This window comes from Lissotriton vulgaris, unplaced genomic scaffold (assembly GCF_964263255.1).
Source record: "Lissotriton vulgaris unplaced genomic scaffold, aLisVul1.2 SCAFFOLD_408, whole genome shotgun sequence".
NCBI classification, from domain to species: Eukaryota; Metazoa; Chordata; class Amphibia; order Caudata; family Salamandridae; genus Lissotriton; species Lissotriton vulgaris.
Window position 1 is genome coordinate 203,008 of NW_028240805.1, and position 16,243 is coordinate 219,250.

The window sequence follows — 16,243 nt, forward strand, 5'->3', positions numbered from 1 at the left end:
CGCTTTGTGAAGCCCTCCTAGACAGCTACAAATATTAGAGTGTGCCTGGATGGGCCATCACTGGAAGACTGGGAGTGCACAGCTGGGCACAGCCCTGCCTACACTTGAATAGGCTGTGCCCGGCCACCACATAAAGGGCTGCATACCCCCTGTAGTTAGTCTGGAGCCAGGACATGAAAGGTAGGAAGCCTGTGGACTTCAGATGGAAACATCTAGAAGCTTCACCCACTTCAAAGGAAGGCCCAGGTTTTAATATTGGACCCCAGGCACCACCCCTTCAGCACACTTCTGGACCTGTGAATACTCTGCCAGGAAGTAGGACTGTTGTGCTGCTGAAAGGACTGCCACACTGCTGGACCTCTGTTTTAAAGGATTGCTGTCCTCTTGCCTGGGTGAGAAGAAACCTGAATCTGTTGAACCCAGAACCGCAGAGTAACTCCAAGAGCTAGTTAGATGGCCTTCTGACTATAGCCTCAGTGAAAGAAGGTTCCAGCAAACTTGAAGCAAGAACAAAACCTCTCCAGGTAATATATCCAACATTTATATCAACATTGTCCTAACACAAGAAATATTTAGAAAGTCATGTTCTTATTTATTCATTTTTTATCACAAAATTCATCACAGGAAGCACGTCATAATTAATATACTTCATTAGATTCTATTCCACACTATTCACAAAAAGCCCCAAAGCAATTATACTAACACTCAAAGAAATCAATCATTCATTCAAACAAATTCATACCAAACAGCCACCGAATTCAATCAAACCTCTCAGACAAAACTCAACTACCATACAAAACAATATACAACAAGAACATACAAAAATTTATATACATAGCACGACACAACAAAAGGAAGGCGCCGACGCGCGTTTCGGAAAAGGACCATGTGTCCACAGTTCCTTCGTCATGGCGCAAATTGATTCCACTCTTGATCTCAAGAACTTCTGCCCCATCTCGCTCCTCTCTTTTCCTGCCAAAGTCATCGAGAAGACCGTCAACTGACGGCTTGCCGCCTTCCTCGAGACAAATTGGTTCCCTCGACCACTCAAAGTCCGGCGTCCGAGCCATCCATAGCACGAGACCGCCCTCATCGCAGCCACTGACGACATCAGATCCCTGCTCGACAATGGGGAAACAGCGGCTCTCATCCTCCTGGACCTCTCCGCAGCATTCGACACTGTCTGCCACCGCACCCTAGTGCAGCACCTCAGCAACACCGGAATCCAAGAGAAGGCACTGGAGTGGATCATCTCTTTCCTCACCGGAAGAACCCAGAGAGTCCGCCTCCCCCCGTTCAGATCCAAGGCCACCGAAGTCATCTGCGGCGTACCACAGGGATCAACGCTCAGCCCCACCCTCTACAACGTCTACATGAGCCCCCTCGCAGCCATCGCACGCCAACACAACCTCAACATCAACTCCTACGCCAACGACACCCAGCTGATCCTCTCCCTCACCAACGACCCAGCCACCGCCAGAACCAGCCTACACGAAGGGATGAAAGACGTCGCAGAGTGGATTAAGAACAGCCGCCTGAAACTGAACTCAGACAAGACGGAAGTCCTCATCCTGGGATCATCGCCCTCCGCCTGGGACGACTCCTGGTGGCCCCCTGCCCTGGGCATCACTCCCAAGCCAACGGACCACGCACGTAACCTGGGCTTCATCCTGGACTCCTCCTTCTCGATGACCAGACAAGTCAACGCCATCTCATCATCGTGCTTCAACACCCTGCGCATGCTCCGAAAGATCTTCCGATGGATCCCCACCGAAACCAGGAAGACGGTCACCCAGGCACTCGTCACCAGCCGACTGTACTACGGAAACACCCTCTACGCTGGAACCACAGCCAAACTTCCAACGCATCCAGAACGCCTCCGCATAACTCATCCTGGACATCCCCCGACACAGCCACATCTCCGGCCACCTGAGAGACCTGCACTGGCTTCCCGTCAGCATGAGGGTCACGTTCAGACTCCTCACCCACGCACACAAGCCTCTCCACGACTTAGGCCCCAAGTACCTCAACAACCGCCTGACCTTCTACATGCCCACCCGCCAGCTACGGTCGACCAGCCTCGCCCTCGCCGCCATTCCACGCATCCACAGAGCCACCGCCGGAGGAAGATCCTTCTCCTACCAGGCAGCCAAGACATGGAACTCCCTCCCCATACTCCTTCGACTAACCCAGGACCACCTTTCCTTCAGGAAGCAACTCAAGACCTGGCTTTTCGAGCAGTAACGGACCCCTCCCCCCCAGCGCCTTGAGACCCTTCAGGGTGAGTAGCGCGCTATACAAATATATTGATTGATTGATTGATTGATTGATTGATTGATTGATATGGATTTTTGATAGAAATGTTCTTTAGAATATAATCCAGCAGTCCTTCAAACTGTTTTTATATACAGGGGCTTAATTTCGAAGTAGCTTCCACAATCATAATATTATCTTAGACTGCAAATATAAAGGCATAAGGTAATCTTCGGTCCCAAAGAATTCTGCTGGAAGGACAACAATCTATGGCTCATAATCGGGCATACGTAGTTGGCGTGCCGATGTCCAGAAGGGGGCACCCAAAAAAATGGTTTAAACACGACTAAAGATAGGATGTAGTTTGAAACCTCGAAACAAATCTCCAATGAATACAAAGTTCAAAATCCCAGAAGGTCCTCCCAGATGATAAGAACAGCGGAGTTGCAGGGCGGGGGAGGGGGTGCTGCCAGTTTTACACCAACCTCGTAATATCAACCCGTCCGGGGAGAATAGAAGCCATTCTAACGTAGAGCAAGACGTCCACAGATAAACAGGAAACAATGGACCAACCTTGAACCCAGCACCTGGACTATGTCATCTGTGAGTCCTAACCTGCCAAGTGGTGCCATCCCAGTCCTAGACTATTGGAAGTGGGCCTGAAGGTGCTCTTCCAACTCATTTGTGGATCCAGCAGAACTGATGCATCACCTTTGCTGCGTGGCACAATTCTGAGCAGAACTGACACATCGCCTCTGTTTTGAGGGCTTCACCCAGCGCAAGCACTCGGTATCGATCTTACAGGCTGCATCGGAGCCACAGCTGTGCGAATATTCACTAACGCCAGCCCTCGCATCTCAAATACCTTGTCGACAGGAGCCTTGACGACAACGCAAGTTAGAGCAGCCTCGCAGTTCTATGGCACCGATGCATTTCCGTTACCACTCGACACCGGACTTGGCATAGCAAGCCATCGTCGACGGGATCCTTGATGATGATGATGGAGGACCTAGCATCTCACTACCACAGCTCTTTGGAACCGTCACATCGCCTCGGCTGCGCAACTGATCTGTGGGACCTCACACGCTTCCACAACCAGGATTTAAGGTACTCTTGTTCAGCTAGCCTAACTGGGTCCCTGTAGCCAGTCCATACTCCATTGCACATGGCCTGGGCTTGTGGCTTTGTCCCAGTCCAGCGTGACCAGATATCCACAGTTGGCGCTTTGCACCTTTTTGTACTATTTCAATCTTTAAACTGGCATAGCTCTCTTTCTACTGATTTGATTTTTGTTGTTTAAGTCTTGTTTTATTTATTAGAATTTACTCTATGTATCTCAATTAGTATGGGATGTGCCTTGTGTTGTTGTTTCGCTTTATTATTGTTTGAAGTGCTTCATGAATACTTTGCTCATTGCCTCTAAGCTAAGCCTGGCTGTTTTGTATCAAGCAACCAGATTGTTGAGCACGTGGTAATTTGGGGTTTGCTAGTGCCTCAACCTGACAAGGATTGTGGTTGCTGCTTGAGTAGCCCCCCCCCCCCCTCAACCAATAACTGAATTTCTTTCAAATACCAATTTTGTATGGCAAATACTGTGCAGATGTACGTTGACGATCCTGAATCTCCACATCTTCCCTACTACTCACCACTTTTCCCAATGCAGTTTCCTCCAGGCTACATACCTGTAAAAACGTGTGCCTTGAAAACAAGAACGTGTAGTAACTTTGCATAGCTTGGAGTCTATATATAGAGAGTCAAACACAGTTAATGACAGAGTCTTGATTAACCTAGTCACTCAATGTGAGGTGAGGGCCTAAGCAGTGCCTTGCAGAAGGCATACAGTGTTCAAACTAAGTTTGCCCTGTGTTCCTAATAAGGCATTACCTCCTCGTTAGTCTTCCTCGCCCCCTGAGTTACAAAGTGAGCTTCAGCTCCACAACAGAACCCTCCAAAGCAAAATGAAACCACCTCCCACCCCCTCCCAACATGGCCGACCAGTCCCACCTGACCTCTATAAGAGGCGGGCCGGCCCAACCATTCAGCCTGTTTTTTTTGTTCTGCACGACTCTCTCCAGAGCACGGTACAGATAAGATGGGCCGGCGTGAGCCGGCCCTGGGGTTTTAAGGTGGTGGACCTGCTCTAGCGGTCTCTGGTGCCTTATGCCTAGAAATCCTCCCCCCTCTTCCTGCCCCCGGTCCTGTGGGGCCGGTTAGGTGCTGCTATAGCGTGCCAGTGGTTTATATGGGGGGGGGGCGGCAGGGGATATGGGGTGTTTGGGCATCCCCGTGTATCCCCAGGTCGTTACCGAAGGGCCCGGGCCACTGTGTGGGCTTTTGGGGTCCAGCGCTCCGTTTGGCGTTTATGCACCTAGGTGTGCTTACATGGATATGTGAATTGCAAGTTACACCCGTCGGGTAGCTGGGCTGCCCGATGGGTGTCGTGTTTTCATGGAAATGCCAGGGCTGTGTGTATGGCTCTGCGTGGGGCATCTCACTTAAAGTGTAACAGCTTTCGGGTTGTATTCCTGCCTGTCTTGATTTCATGCACCTCAGTTTGAAACGGGTGCTCGTGCTTCACATTATGCCATTGCCTGGAACTGCGTTTATTTGTTCTCAGGTCTGCAAGCGCTTCTGCACGACGTTAAGACCCCTGTCTCAGTTATAGTTGCAGGTAACGTCTTTTTCGCTGCATGTATCTGTATTTTCCCTGTCTCAGTATAGGGCACAGCGGAAGACCACTGCGTGGACCGTGTAGGTGGCGCGCGGTGCCTGACCGGGTGTTTTGTCACTTACTCGGCGGGGGCAGGCGCGGTCCTCCCTCGTTTGTCCACGGGTCCTCGGGGGATCAACTGGCCGGGTCCGGGTGCTCCCATCGGACCGGCCTGGGTCTCAGCACAACGCGGCGCCGGCGTCCGAGAGTTTTTTTTGTCACTGCTCTCTCCTCCCCAACGGCCCGCGGCTGCTGGCCGCGCTGGGGTTGGCTCCGGCGGGCTCCCGCCTCTTGTGGGCGGGGTTGGCAAGATGGTGCCGAGGATTGCCTTGGCGGCCGTGCACGCCGGGGTTCCCCTGCGGGCGCTGCGAAGCGTTCTGCCTTCGGCAGGCAGCGGACAACGCGTCGGGCTCGGCTGTGAGTCCGGTGTTCGATCCTCGACTGGTCCAATGAGCCGTGGCTCGAAGGTGAGGCTTGTGCCTGTGGTGGGGACAGCCCTCACGGGCCAGGGTCCTGCCTGTGCTGTAGGAGTGTCCCAAGGTGGGATATTTTCAAGGGGGCTTGTCCATTTTACTCACTTAACGTGTGCCTGTGGTCAGGTTTAATTAATTTGACCTACTTAATGTAGACATGTGTGGTGTGCTACATTTCTTGTCCTTGCCTCGTGCAGTCCCTGACTGCGGACTTACAGACGGCGTTTTACCCCGAGTACTGGGTGCACTTCACCGCCTCGGCGGGTGCTCGTCTGTGCTGCGATGCCTCTCCTCAGGTGGCGGGGGTTCAACCTCCTCTTCTGTCACCTTCTGCGGGGTCTCCTGGTGTTGCCGCGCTGTCCCATCGAGGTCCTTGCGCGGCGGGTGGCCCTGCCCCCTCCTCGCCTCGTCGCCCTCTCGGTGGCCCCGGGGGGGGGGGTGTATGGCCCTGGTGGAGGATTGTGGCCCTATGGTTAGAGCAGCAGTCTCTAATACTATGGTCTAGCCCGGGACCGGAGTTCGATTCCCCGCCGCAACGGGGCTTGGGCTCAAAAGGTCCTGATGATGTTAGTTGGCTACTTTCTCTCCAGGGGATGCTTGGCCTCCTCCTTATGGGTGTCCGGGAGTGGTCGCCTCGGGGGGAATGCCGGGAGGGGTTCCGCGGAGGCATTTGTACATACGCCTTGCGACCCTTTCGGACGTGTGGTGCGCTATTCTGGCGGGGAGGTCGCGCACATGCGGGGTCCATTCCGGCGTCCTTGTCGGCTTGTCCTCTTTGAAGGGCGTCCCGCCCTGGCAGGGGTGGGGCCCTTCGGCCATTCCTCCCGGATACGGGATGTCGGTCGCCACAAGGTACTTTCTTGGGGGCTTCCGGGCCCCGGTTTCGGCATTTCCCGGTCTGGTACTGGTGGGGCCGCTCCCGTGTTGGTCATCCCGAGATCCTGGCTTCGGCCGTCCCGCTCCAGGGGGTTCCCTGGGGGGGTGGGGGGGGGGCTGTCGCCTCCATTTCGTCCCATCTTGGGCCGTGGCTGGCACGGTTCTTGGGCTCTTCGGGCTGGCTGGCCTTGCGGATTCTCCGCGGAGTCCCTCCTTATCGATAGGTTGGGGTACCTGCCCCTTCCATGGCCGGCCCTGAAGGGCTTGCCGGGAGCCTGTGGCCATACCACCCAATAACACCTGTTCTCGTCCGTACTCGGAAGTTGTGCTGGGTCGGGCCGGGTTGGTGACTGGAGGGGAGTCCGCCTGGGATTACCAGGTGCTGTTGGCTGCGGCCTGCGATTGGATCCCGCCCTCGGTTGCGGATGCTTCCGTTGGGTTTGCCTTCTGACCCGTGGGGTCTAGGGCAATTCCGCCCTGCCTGCGCCTGATCTCGTCTGATTTCAGTATTTCGGCAGTGTCGGGCCCGGTTGGTTCCGGGTGGGGAGTCTGCCTAAGGTTCCCAGGGGCTGCCGGCTAGGGGTACTGGCTCCTGGCCCGCCTGGTGGTTCTTCTTCACCGGGCGGGGGTCGGGGTGTTCCCCGTCTGGAGGTGTGTTAGATTTTGGCCTCGTCTGGTTCGGCGGTGGCTCCCCTCCGTCGGCTCCCTGCTCTAGGGGCGGTGGTCCCTTCGGTGCCCGTCTCGGGCTTGTCCTCCTTCGGTGGGCCCCGTCCTCCCCTCTGGTTCGTTCAGGGGGGGGCGCCCTTGGGCGCTGGGTCGATTGGGTCTCCGGCAGTCGCGCAACACGGAAGTTGCTGGCGGTCCTCCTGGCTAACAGGGTGACCTGCCGTCGTTTGCGCCTGTGCTTCAATGCCCCCAGGTCTTGACAGTCGTCCTGGTGGTGTGGAGCTGTGTCAGCCTTCGGGGGGGGTGCTGTTTTCGCTCCCTTTGGTTTCCTTGCTCGGGGATTGTTTTCTTGAGCGGAGTAGCCGGCCCTGGCCCTTCGGGCTGTCCTGTCCGCAGGGTCCGACTAGGGGGAGGCGGATCGACTGAGTCGGATCTTCCTTCGTTGCCTGGTATCACCCGGACCCCGGTGGGCTACAGCGCCTGGGGCCTCGTCTCGGTCTGCCGCCGGTGACTCTGTTCACGGTGGGGGTCTCGGCCCTCCTGCCCGGATTCTGGTGCTCGCTTCGGCAGCACATATACTAAAATTGGAACGCTACCGAGAAGATTGGCATGGCCCCTGCGCAAGGATGACACGCTAATTCGTGAAGCGTTCCATAGAATCCGCCTGGGTCCTGGGGGTGCCCGGTCTTTTGCGGGCCCATTCGGCTGTTGTGCGCATTTCCCCCGTGCCCTCTGTTATCGCGGATCCTCGGCTGGATTCGCTTGGGCAGGCCGGGAAGCTCCGGGGTGCTCGCCTCGGCGGCGCGTGGTCTCTTTTTGGATCATTGCAGGGGTGGATAACTAGGGAGCTTTAGCTCCCGGGTGAGTCTTGTGCCTTTGGTGCAGACGGCCCTCACTGGCCTGGGTTCGATTCCGGCCTGGGCGGGGGAGGTATCCCTAGGTGGCAGTTTTTGCCTGGCACCCGCGTGTGGTTGAGACGCTTGTCGTGGTGCATTCCGGTATTTGGATCCCGGCGGGGTCAACCGCCCCGGGTACCCTCTCCTTGGGCGAGCTGGCGGTTCAAGCCTCCTGGCCGATCCTGGTTCTTCCCGTACCATGGTTGGGTCCCCCGCTCTCGGCGTCTGTGTGGAGCCGGCTCTTGTCGGCTGGCCCGCCTCCTTCTGCAGGCCTGATCCTGTGCCCGGCGCTGGGCGCCCTTCTCACGTTGGCGCGGTCGGCTTGGTGCTGTCCCCGCCTCCGTGGTCCCCTTGCGGGTATTGGTTTTCCGGTCTGAGGGGTGTTCCTGGAACGTGGCCCCTGCTTGCCGGTGGGCCCGGTGGGCGGCCTTGCGGGCCTTCCACAGTCCGGGTTCGACGGCCTGGTTTCCTTGGTGGCTCGCTTGGCTCCGATGTTGTTTCTCCTTCGCCCACGGGCGCTCTGCCGGTCTCCCCCTTGGGTGCTCGCTTCGGCTGCACATATACTAATATTGGAACGTTCCTGAGGAAATTGGCGGGGCCCCTGCGCAAGGGTGGCTCGCAAATTCGTGAGGCGTTCCTCAGGAGCTTTCTCTCTCGTTCTACGAGCTCTTCGGGGTCCGCCCTTTTGGGCCCCGGCCCTCGGTGGCTTTGCGGTGCCTCGCCTTTCCGGTGGTTTTCCCTGGTGGCGATGGGGTCTGCGGGGCGGATGGGCGTGCGGGGGTCGTTCCTCCGCTCCCCGCCCTTCTTGCGGGTTTTGCCGGACGGGGTTGTTCCTCCGGCATGTCCCCCGTGTCCTTCCCGGGGTTCCTGTCCTGGGGCCTCGGACTCAGGTGGTATCTCTACCGCTTTTCCCGGCCAACGAGGTTCCTCCCTTGTCCGTGCTGGTTGTTCGGCGTGCTGTTTTGGCTTCTCTTGCCCGCACGTCTTTCCTTTCCCGGTGGGATGACCTGTGTTATGCCTTTTTGCCCGGTTCGTTCGGGCCGCTAGCCCTCGTTCCTCCTTGGTCGCGGGCTTACACAGGCTGGCATCCTTCCCTACGCTTCGCTGGGTTCGGTGGATCCGGCGGGGGCCCAGGGTCGGTCCGCGAGGTGTGGCTCTGTTCCCGGGGCCCCCGTAGTGGGTGTCTCCTCTGTGGAGTTTTATCTGGCTTGGGCGTGGTCGTCCCCCGCCTGGTAGGTGGGTCTCTAGCGGTCCCGGGGGGGACTTCGCTGGGGCCTGTCTGAGTGCTGGAGCTGCGGTTCCTGGTTGGCCTCCTTTTCCTGGAGGTCTTGATTTCAGGTTTCCTGTGATCCCTGTTTTCTTGTCAGTTGTTTTACTTCAACCTTGGGTTGGTTTCTCTACATCACCGTGTGGTGTTGTTGTTAGGGTGGTCAATGAAGCCTTGTTGGCTTGGGTATTGGCTCACTTTGTAACTCAGGGGGCGAGGAAGACTAACGAGGAGGTAATGCCCCGGTTACTTACCGGTAATCTTCATTACTCCGAGTATAGTCTTCCTCGCCACATGAGTTCCCTCCCCCCCTCCCTGTCTGGCTATCGGCTTCATTGTTTGCTTGGTAGATCAGGCTGAATGGTTGGGCCGGCCCGCCTCTTATAGAGGTCAGGTGGGACTGGTCGGCCATGTTGGGAGGGGGTGGGAGGTGGTTTCATTTTGCTTTGGAGGGTTCTGTTGTGGAGCTGAAGCTCACTTTGTAACTCATGTGGCGAGGAAGACTATACTCGGAGTAATGATGATTACCGGTAAGTAACCGGGGCATTATTATCTAGTTGCACCATGGTTTCACAGAACATTTTGTTTCATGGTACCTGCATGTCCTGCTTTGAGCAACCCTTTGTTTCATGATGCCATCATGCAATGCTTTGATCTGCAATCCTGTGGCTTGCACGATCCCAGGACATGTTGTTCCCAATTTTCATCTACATGACTGTGATTCGCACAAGCCCAGAACTCGCTGATTTTATACGGTATAACTATGATTGCAGGAGCTCACTGCACACTGATTTTACACAGCATAACTATAATTGCATGAGCCCAGGATTCACTAATTTTATACGATATAACCCTGATTTGCATGAGATCACGACACACTGATTTTATACAGTATAGCTATAATTGCATGAGGCCAGAACTCACTGATTTTATACGGTATAACTATAATTGCATGAGCCCAGGACTCACTGATTATATATGGTATAACTATGATTTCATGAGCCCAGGACTCACTGATTTTACACAATATAACTATAATTGCATGAGCCTAGGACTCACTGATTTTATGCAGTATAACTATGATTGAATGAGCCCAGGTCTCACCTATTTTATACGGTACAACTATAATTGCATGAGCCCAGGACTCACTGATTTTATATGGTACAACTATAATTGCATGAGCCCAGGACTCACTGATTTTATACGGTATAACTAAAATTTGCATGAGCCCAGGCCTCGCTGATTTTATGCAGTAAAATTATAATTGCATGAGCCCGGTCAGGACTCGCTGATTTTATGCAGTACAACTATAATTGTATAAGCCCAGGACTCGCTGATTTTATGCAGTATAACTATAATCGCATGAGCCCAGGACTCACTGATTTTCCAAGGTATAACTATAATTGAATGAGCCCTAGACTCTCTGATTTTACACAGTATAAATATAATTGCATGAGCCCAGGACTCACTGATTTTATTCGGTATAACTACAATTGCATGAGCACAGGACTCACTGATGTTATACAGTATAACTATGATTGAATGAGCCCAGGTCTCACTTATTGTACACAGTATAACAAAAATTTGAATGAGCCCAGGACTCGCTGATTTAAAGTAGTATAACTATAATTCCATGAGCCCAGGACGTGCTGATTTTATGCAGTATAGCTATAATTGCATGAGCCCAGGACTCGCTGATTTTATATGGTTTAACTATGATTGCATGAGCCCAGGACTCGCTGATTTTATATGGTTTAACTATGATTGCATGAGCCAAGGACTCACTGATTGTATGCAGTGTGCCTATGATTGCATGAGCCCAGGATATCCAGAGTATAAGTGTAGGGCTTGTGGTTGTTTTGTGGGACCAGTACAAACTGTTTTAAATTATGCCAATGCATGCTATTTTGATCTGCAGAGAAATGGTTCCTATATGGGTCAAGGGTTTCCTGGGAATAGGTCATTCTAGCATGTCTTAATTAGGGCTTGATGTAATTTCAATGACACCGGAGTAATTTCGGTAATTTTGCGTTACTCTTTCACACGGAATTACCGATAATAACGCAATTAGACCCGCTCAGGTGATTAAGAGTAATTGTGTGGAAAGAAATCCTTTAGCAAGAGCACATTTAGTGAGTGAGCACGAACGGCTGCCTGCACTGCTGTTCATGGTCTGTTTCATTTAGCTCTATTTTCTGAGTGAAAAATACATCCTTGCGCCCACTTTGGATATGAGGGGGCATTCTGCACTTAGAAACTAGTGCTAAAAGCTGGTAGTACCTTGGGGGAACTTCTGCCTCAAGTGCACATTTAGCGAGCACTATTTCTTAACGCAAAATGTATCCTTGATTCCAATTTGAATGCAAGAGGGCAATTTTTGCGCTAACAAAATAGCGCTAAATGCAGAATACCCTTTGTCACATAATTCTGCGTAAACTTGCAGAATTTGTGGTCATTCCTCTAGTCTTAATGTGGTACTGCTGCTAATAACTATGTGTCAGGGGGAGATAACAGTAAATAAAATCCAATTCATGAGCATATCAGAATGTGCAATACGTCGGAACTGAATTTATGCAGTCAATACTCACACAAGAGAATAACTTACTAATATCAAAACAAAACAAGAAAATGTTGAGTACTATGCAATTAAAAATAGCTCCCATCTGTTCTACATATTCCCCTAAATTGTTCTTTATCCGTCCTTTTCCCAGTTCCCTGACAGTGGAGCAAACATATCAAGTTCAGCACAGGGATTGTAAGGTCTGGTGACAAATCTGCACCTTTCATTATGGCTTTCAGAATCAGAGCCAGGTTCCTCTCTTCGATTTAGGGGACAGAACTAGATTAAAAGATAGAGTGAGAGAGTCTCAAACTTGGATTAGGAGAATCAGTGGGTCATAAACTTGAAGACAGGCTAAAAGCATTCCATACTTAGATATAGAGAATTTGTGTGTCCTAAACATGGAGGAAGACTGTCAGACCTAATACTCTTCAGGTAGTGTTTCCCTAAACGTTTTGCTTTTTCCTCCTGGGTTTTGCTGATTCACTCATGTCCAGGGAGGTACAGAATTGGCAACTCTTTGTTGTGTATGACCAATACTGTCTGGTGCGACCCGTATCAACGTGCACCAGGCATTGTGCTTCATTTCCAGGGAGGTACTAAGAGTGCGACACTACATTGTGGTTAGCCGGAATTGTCTGGTGCGACTCGTGTCATCACGACCCAGACATTGGACTAGGACTGCCTGTGTGCCACTCTCATTTTGTACCTGCCGGGGTGCCTCTTTCTCCCGAAAGGCTCACCTGCTTCATTCCAAATTCGTTGATTGTTCCCTTTTGGGCCCTCTGTGCAGGGGGCGCACCTGTAGATGGCTTGAGAAGAGATGAAGTAGCAGCCCTGAAGACCGCTCTGACTTCAAAACCTCTGTCACCACACACCACCTCCTCATTAGAACAACAAAGAAAGCAGCCCTATAAGAAAGACCAACACCAATGCACTCAATAGCAAAGAACGTTTCGCCATGGTCAAATAATTTGCCAAACCCAGCACAAAGGCTGCAGACATTCTACCCTCCGAGACCTCTGCAGCAACCTCATCACCTTCTGCCACTGCAAGGTTAAGGAGATTTACGACCGCTTCAACAGCCTCGATACCCAAGACCCTCTCACCCCACTTGCAACCACTGCACCCAATGACACTGGACCCCAGCAGACCCTGCCCAGCTGGACTCTCCTCACCGCTGACAACACCCTCAAGATCATGAAGAGCATCCACTCCGGAGCACTCTCCGACCCCTGCCTGCACCACATCTTCAACAAAGTCGACACCTTCCTTGACCTCGAACTCTGCCACACCATCAACTCTGCCACCGGCCCGGAAGACTGGAAACACGCTTGCTGAAGAAACACTTTGCCGACCCGAAGGACCTCAAGAACTTCAGACCCATCTCACCTGTCCTCTTCCCAACCATGGTCAATGAGAAGGCCAACAGCGCCCAACTTTCTAAGTTCATCGAAGTGAACCACATCCTGGACCTCTCCCAATCTGGCTTCCGAAGCAACTAAAGCACCCTCCTTGCTGCCGCAGGCGACGTCCGCACCCTTCACGAACAAGGCAACACTGCAGCCCTCATCCTCTTTAACCTCTCTGACACTTTTGACACCGTTTCCCACCACACTCTATGCACAAGACTCCAAGGCACAAGCATCCACTGCAAAGCCCTGGAATGGATCTGGTCCTTCCTCACCAGCTGAACACAGAGTCAGACTATCACCGTTCCACTCGGAACAAACAGAGATCAGCTGCGGATTGCCTCAGGGCTTATACCTGAGCCCCACTCTCTTCAACATCTAAATTGCCCCATTAGCAGCCATTGTCAGGAACGAAGGACTCAATATCTTCTTGTATGCTATGACACCCAGCTGATACCCTCCCTCACCAACGAACCCACAGTTGCCAAGAACATCTTCCACGACGGGATATAGGCTGTAGTCACCTGGTTGAAGGACAGCTGCCTAAAACTAAATTCAGAGAAGGTCAAATTCTCCACCCCCTCTGCCTGGGATGACGTCTGGTGGCCTGCAGATCTTGGATCCCCCCACATACGCACAGACCAAGCACGAAACCTCAGCATCATCCTGGACTCCTCGTTCACCATGAACTGCCAGATCAAAGCTGTCTCATCATCCTGCTTCCACACGCTACGCCTGCTCCAAAAGATCTTCAAATGGATCCCCACAGAGTCCAGAACATAGTCACCCATGCACTCAACAGCAGCAGAGTTGACTACGGCATTGCACTCTAGGCCGGTATCACCCAGAAACTCCTCAAAACTGCTGAACATTCAGAACTCTTCTGCCAGACTCATTCTCAATATCCCCACTGCAGCCATGTCACTGGTTACCTGAGAGACCTCCAATGGCTCCCAGTCAACAAAACAATCAACATCAAGCTTCTCACAAATGCTTACAAACCCCTACATGATGTGGGACCTGCGTTACTCAACCACTGCCTTGCATTCCACGCACCAACCAGAGACCTCCGCTATGTCCGACTGGCCCTGGCCACCATCCCACGTATCTGCAAGACCACGGCCAGAGGAAGATCCTTCTCCTACCTCACAGTAAAGACCTGGAACACCCTCCTCTCCACCTCAGGCAATCACCGTCACAGCCTCATTTCAGGAGGGACCTCAAGACCTGGATCTTCGACTGAACCACAGTGCCTTTGACGAATTAGCAGCCCCCCACCCCCCAGTACCTTGAGACCCTTATGGGCATGTTTTCACTTGATTGATTGATTGCTTCTGCTCCACATCCTGTAGGTGAACTTCCTGAGTGGTGGGAAAACCCCCATTTGATGACTGCCTCCTAATTAGTCTTGCTACCTACCCCCACCTTCTTCCTGGGGTCTCTGACTAAGTGTGACGTCTGCCGCGATTGGCCGAGTACATGAAGGGAGGGCTGGTTATCTCCAATCCGTGGGCATAGGGTAGTTGAAGTGAGTTGGAGTGTGGGGGGAGGAGGAGAAGGAGGGAGGCTTAGGCCACTGGGTCTGCAGCGTGTTATTAATTGACCTGCCGGATATCGTTTGCACTGCATGATGGTGCTGTGTGCATCTGTGTGTGAGTGCATTCTATGCTAGCCTGCTTGATATCCGTTGTACCACGTATCAGTGCTGATTGAGGGTGGGTGTGTGCAGGTGCGTGCGTGTGTGTGTGAGTGTGTGTCTGTGGGAGTGCCTCCTGTGGACCGGTTGGGATTCCTTACACCTCCTGGCAGTGTTGCTTTACACATTGATTCCTTGCCAACAGAATACTTGGATTGACATTGGTTTTACCCATGCAGCCTTGGCCTACAGTGCTGCTTAAGAGTTTCGTAACAATTTCTATGTACATATTTTTGTGGTCGGGGTGCACCCTATAACTGTGTGGTATTAACTTCTAATAATTGTCGGGGTGGGCCTGGTTTGACAACGTTTTGCACTGCATATGGGTTCTGGAGGGTAAAGTAGGATCTTTCCCAAATGTGCATTCTACTGATGTCATGTTAACACTGTTAGGCCTAGTACTACTAGTATAATTTCCAAGTGCGATTTATGCCCAGAAAAACATGATGTTCATGTTGTGTTAATTAATATGTGTGTTGAATATCAACTTTATTTACATAAACCAAGTGTGGAATCTCCTTTGTGATGCTCAGTGTGTTTATTGTGTGGTACTGCTGTGCCAATGCTTTACACATTGCCTCTGTGATACACCTGACTGCTCAGTGCCAAGCTACCCAAGGGTAAGTACAGGTTATACAGTGAGTGTAATCACCCGCCCCTGATGGGAGTGGTAGGTTCTGCCTGGGTAAGGCCTTGCCTTAGCCAAGTTTAAAGTGGCAGTTCCAACAAAGACTGACACTTTTCCAGAGTTGGATATGGAGAATTAGTGGGTCCCAGATTGGAGGAAGACCGTCAGGGTTTAATACTGGGGTAGAGAGAATTGGTGGGTTCAAGATTTTGAGGTGGTCTGGGGCTGTTCTAGACTTGTATATAGAAATGTGCAGACCATCTGAGAGTGACTGTTTGATGGTGGGATATAGAGAATGGTTGAGTCCCTCATTCAGAGACAGTGTGAAGATTCACAGATTTAGAGAAACAGAATGTGATGGTTAAGGACTTGGGTATAATGAAAAAGTGGATAGCAGATCTGGAAAAGGCTTAGAGCGTTCAAAACTTGAATATAGATCAGGGGTGTGTTCCAACCGTTGATGGTGAGAGTTCAATACTAGGATATAGTGATGGGTTGAATCTCAGATTTGAAAACAAAGTATGAGATTCCGAGACGTGGACCCACAGAATTGGTGGTTGTCAGGCTTGGAATCATAAAGTGAGGGTTCAATACTTGGATGTAGAGAATGGGTGAGTCTCATACTCAGAGGCACTGTGAGGGTGCCACATCTGGATATAAGCAATGGGTCAGTTCCAAACTGAGAGAAAGAGAAAGTGAGTGAGAGGCTAGGATTTAGGGTATTGGCAGGCCCCAGTCATGGAGACAGCAAGTGAGTTTTCAATAGTGGGATTTTGAAGAAGGGGGGGGGGATCTGACACATGAAT

At 52.1% G+C, this 16,243-nt stretch overlaps 2 non-coding genes across 2 annotated transcripts; both read left to right on the forward strand.

Moving 5' to 3' along the window:
- The first annotated feature begins 7,532 nt into the window (after positions 1 to 7,532).
- LOC147672865 (U6 spliceosomal RNA) lies at positions 7,533 to 7,639 on the forward strand. The gene has a single exon (XR_015303481.1). It is a non-coding gene; the product is annotated as a U6 spliceosomal RNA (small nuclear RNA).
- Positions 7,640 to 8,413: 774 nt separating this feature from the next.
- On the forward strand, positions 8,414 to 8,520 carry LOC147672866 (U6 spliceosomal RNA). The gene has a single exon (XR_015303482.1). It is a non-coding gene; the product is annotated as a U6 spliceosomal RNA (small nuclear RNA).
- Positions 8,521 to 16,243: the final 7,723 nt, after the last annotated feature.